Source organism: Macrobrachium rosenbergii, chromosome 23 (genome assembly GCF_040412425.1).
Source record: "Macrobrachium rosenbergii isolate ZJJX-2024 chromosome 23, ASM4041242v1, whole genome shotgun sequence".
Lineage (NCBI taxonomy): Eukaryota > Metazoa > Arthropoda > Malacostraca > Decapoda > Palaemonidae > Macrobrachium > Macrobrachium rosenbergii.
The window spans coordinates 50020146-50025279 of record NC_089763.1 but is presented as its reverse complement, the minus strand read 5'-3'; the positions used below and the strand labels follow the sequence as shown (position 1 = coordinate 50025279).

General features: G+C 36.3%; 1 protein-coding gene across 19 annotated transcripts in view; it reads right to left on the bottom strand.

The window, feature by feature from the left end:
• LOC136851609 (uncharacterized) overlaps positions 1-4876 on the bottom strand; it is a 318348-nt gene extending 313472 nt beyond the window's left edge. For 4 of the 19 annotated variants that reach the window (XM_067125945.1, XM_067125950.1, XM_067125981.1 and 1 more), the window contains exon 1: positions 4805-4874. The gene's annotated coding sequence lies outside the window, so the exon portion shown is untranslated. Of the gene's footprint in view, positions 1-4804 lie in introns of all 19 variants that reach the window. The other 15 variants (XM_067125952.1, XM_067125947.1, XM_067125956.1 and 12 more) reach the window with 6 other exon arrangements.
• Between the last annotated feature and the right edge of the window lie 258 nt (positions 4877-5134).

Genomic DNA, 5134 nt, shown 5'->3' with positions numbered 1-5134 from the left:
GAGAGAGAGAGAGAGAGAGAGAGAGAGAGAGAGAGAGAGAGGTTGAAGCAAGAAGGTCAGAGAGAGCAATGATGAATGCCCTTCTTCCATATTCTCGTGATCCAAACGAAAGACTTTTATACTTGTTCTTACGATGCGTCAAGGGAAAACGAAACGAATGATTTATAAACTGAATATACTCGTACATTAACACAGACACCTACGGGAGGGCTGAGGCTAATCTTGTTCTTCGTAACATGATTTCCGAGAAACCAGGTGTTGAGGCGGAACTGAGGCCACCGGTACATTGTGAAGGAATATTCCACTTAGTGGTGAGTTATGGAGTTTCTGTTTTACCATGGAATAATTATGTGTACCTTCAGAATTATTTAAAATGCCATTAAACTATAACTTTCAGGCTATCCTTTGAAATAATAATAATAATAATATCTATAAGGCCGATGATAACTTCATAACTAATTTTATCATTATTACTACCGTGAACACTAAGTAATGTAGGCTACTACAAAACAGGAAATCTTTAATGCATAGACTCCTTCTGACTTGAAGCAAATCAAAATTATATAATTTATAAAGGAAATCAGAGGAAGAGAAAAAGACTAGGGGTCTACATTAGTACAAATACAGACGAAGTTAATTTAGGGAAAAAATGGAAATAGAAGCAACCATATAATACCAAGTAAATTTTTATAAGTTCCACAAGCTTAAATCGCAAAGGGAAGAGAACATTAAGTTCAAACACAGTTAATAAAAAGCCAGACAGCCGTAGTAATACGTTGGCGGTCGTAACTTGCTATAATTAGCCATTTCTTTTTCACTAAAGTCAGGACACAGTCACGCAACCTGCTTGTGTTATGCCTAGTTTATTTTCCTACTTAAGAACAGCGAAAGCTTTCTTTCCCGAATTACAGACTAGTTTTTAGATTCACGAGAAGTTCGTCATATTTGACTGTACTTTTCTTCGCCCTCTTTCTTTCTTTCACACCAAACATCCTTTTTCACTTTTTCTTTGCTTCCCATGATAATGCATATTTTGAATAATGATAGCAACTGTAAATCTTAACCTAACTAAAATAAAACTATTTCTTAGCGAAGCTCATTCCGGTTGGTATGACAATTCCAGAGGTCTACAACAGCCGCCGGCAGCCGTTTCATTCCCTTTAACGTCTTGCCATACTATCAGGCCATCTTGGGGCAAGGGCCCGTGCTATCATAAGGCCGGCTTAGTCTAAATTAACTAACTAATCTACAGAAAACACAAAACGAAAACAAAAGTTTGCACTTCTTATTTTCCTTTTTTAACATCAACTTAAATCACAAATGTTAGCTACACGAACCTATACATATACACAGTGACATAAAAGTTACATCCAAATACAAGACTATATAAACTTACATGCTTTTGTGAGTTAATTTCCTTGTTATACATCAAGTGACTGAATATTTTATCTCTGATTTCCCACCTTTTATGGCTCTCCACTTTTACTGCTGTACCTTGACCTTTCCCCCCTGAACAAGGCCGTATCGTTAGCATAACTTCCGTGGCTTCATTAGAGGTCTTTTGCATTGCGTACACTACAGTCGTGAATGCAACTGGTATTGTAAGCTCTAGTCAACAGTCTCGATCGCCGCAAAAGACTTTACATGATAATCGTGAAGGAATTTTGTCCATCTTGTGGAACGCCCACTTTCATTCATGACAGCCGTGGCCTAAGTTATCCCAGTGGCTATTCGTGCTTGGTAGCGTAGCCACAAGGGAAACAATTACCATTTTTTAAAAAAATTTAAGTTTAAACAAGGTCCTCTGCCTTAAGGGCGAGAGTACCATGAATGTCATGGTCGGGGAAGCGAGCGCAGTGACTTCCAAATGGGAAATTAATTTACCAGATTTCCTTCACTGGGACGACAGTGAAGTAAACCATTAGTCGTCCAAACAACGTCAGATGTAAATCTTAGTTAAGTTTCAATTTATTTTCTTTTTAAATTTTATATACTTCGTGTATGTATGTGTATGTATGTATGTATGTATATATATATATATATATATATATATATATATATATATATATATATATATATATATATATATTACACCCTGTATCCGTAGGTAATCTCCCATTCGGCTTAAACCGTGTAGAAATGGAATGATATGACTTTCATTTTGGCCTCTTATATTGAAAATCAAACTTTTTCACCAAAATAAAATCGCAAAGTTTGTAAATATTCTGTAGTTTCATTCCTAGCTCTCTCTCTATGTGTGTATATATATATATATATATATATATATATATATATATATATATATATATATATATATATATATATATATATATATACTGTATCTGTGTGTAGTAGTAGTAATTTAAGAAAGAGCTCCTTACGGAGATGTTGTTCATTAATGAAATTTTTACTGAAAAAAAATATACAAAAGTGTATATGATGCAGCACAGGTGAGGTAACTTGATAAATTTACCGAAACATTGTGAAAAATTTACCATCTTTTGTTTAGGTTTTTACGTTAATCCCCAAGGGACTGGTAATAAACATGGCATCATGCGGAGCTTTTCTGCTAAAAAAACATAAACAAAAGAAAAAGTTAATATTACGGAAAAAAAGAAGGAAAAAGCGAAGGACAGGAAAACTATATTCATTCCAAACAACAGCATGATCAAACCGCTCAAAAGGACGTTCGAACAGTAGGCCTACAGATTGGTAGGGAATGATAAAAATGCTATAAGAAACAGCATAGTAAAAACCCGCTTGCCTAGAGAGGACGGAGAGGAAAAGCAAGGTCCAAAGGAAAGCCGGGGGGGGGGTGGGTGGGCAGCCGTTATAAGCTGCACCTTGCATGTAACGACTGTGACGAGACGTATTTTGGACAGACTAGCAAAACAAGTGAACCGCCAAAACCCACAAACAGAATATCATATATTTCAGTTAGGCTTCACCTATGACAAAGCATTGCTGGGATAAGCAAGGTCTAAAGAACCATAGAATGGATTGGGAGTTGGGACAAGATGAATTTCGTATTTCGCAGCAATGACAACACAAAACCACACTCCTCATAGTAGAAAACGCTCGCATAACGTGTTCCAAGAAGACCACGGAAGGAAACAGAACTCTTTGAGGATTCCACCACGTGTCGTATAGTTTACTAAGTCTTACAGAAAACGCTAAATGAACACGTGGAAAATCAGCCGAGTTAATGAATATTCTGAAGGAGAAAGAATGCAGCAACGAACGTCACAAGTCGACACCCGCTGGTCGAGAGCTAATGCCCAGCTCCGGCCAGGATTAGGAGACGTAAACCGTTGACAATCTTGTGCTCACATATGTCTGACATGCACTAGCGGATTCAGAAAAATTTAATGGGGGCGGGCACCAATTTTCATAATATATCAGAAAAATTTAATGGGGGATAAAATCGGGCACGTCGGAAGGCCTCACAGCAATTTTGGATTTTATCTTTATTTATATATTCATCACGTTCCATATTTTCGTGATTCAGTATATATATATATATATATATAAATACATATATATATATATATATATATATATATATATATATATATCTATATATGTGTAAAAATAATATGTATGTAAATATGTAATAAATATTTTTCCATTTTTATATTTCTCATTTATATTATTATTATCTAAATCTTCAATGTTATTATTTTGTCATTATTTTTCCTGGGGGGGAGGGCACGTGTCAAGGTCGTCCCCCCTCCCGGCCTGGATCCGCTAGTGCTGACATGTATGTTCTTTTATCATTTGGGTTCTTGAAGATGGAGGTAGACGCACCTCTAAAACCTTGGAAATTAAGAATCTCTTCTTTGAACCTTCCGTATTATTGAGGTCTTCCGTGGAAGTAACAACTTTGTACAGAGTGACTTTGTGTATACACACACATACACACACACACACACACACACACACACACACATATATATATATATATATATATATATATATATATATATATATATATATATATATATATATATATATATATATATATATATAATATTGAACATTAAGCCCTTTTCCCCAACAGGGATGACTGCAGAAGACAAATACTATAGCCATTTTCACGTTTATAATTCAGTTGTTGGCTGAATCCTGGATGAGCTCTCTTTGCATAAAATTGCCACAACAATAGCCTATACAGAAGGCCCATCAGCATCGAGTCGAGGCACCTTACGAATACAGCACCATTCATTCACCTATTTCTTGCACAAACTCTTGCTCTTCTTAGATAGATAGACAGATAGACATATCACATGTATGCGATTCTAAACGATGAGCCTGTTGAGAGAGAGAGAGATTTTAATGTCTATGGTGGAAAAAAAAAAGGGCAAAAGTAAGACAAAAAGAGCAAAAGGAAAAGCGTGACTTACGGGAAATCATCTGTTCAGATTTAGGTCATCCCGCTTATCAAAGATATTCTTATTTTTGCAATGTTCTCTTGCCACTGTACCTTTCCAATTTCTTGAACTTCAAAATACATCTTGAAAACAATGTTGAGTTACCTGAAACTAGCTACTGAAGGCAGAAGTTTTAAAAAAGTATAGAAATTAAAAAAAAATAAAACTTCATCCGCTGGGAATGCTGGTCCATCTCGCACACAAACGTTGACTACATTGCCTGACGTCACGCATGGGAACCAGAACTTTTTACACAAAACTTGCACGATTTTCCTAAATGGAAACACTTTCTTTTGTTAAATCACCCACAATCAAGCAACAGTCCATAATGGAACATCCACGCACGATAAAAACACTCACTAATGCCATTTTACCTCGCTATTTCCAAATCAATTTATCCGCCAACTGCAAAAACACCGCACTGCGTATACACGCGCCTTACTACATCTTACACATGTGGATGTGCTGGGTCCGTTTGAATGGGGAGGACTCCCTCCGGTTCCCGTAAGGACCCCCGGGAGATCATGGGCGGGAAGGAGAGAAAAGGAAAGTTGCTACCTACCATTTACTTTCCATTTATTCTGCAAAATATTAGTAAGAATCTCATTTTCCTGCCATGTACATCATTCAGCATGTGTTTTCTTTGCTAACCTTATCTCATCACCATTCAACTTAGGTGTATCAAGTCACGTTTAATAGTTAAG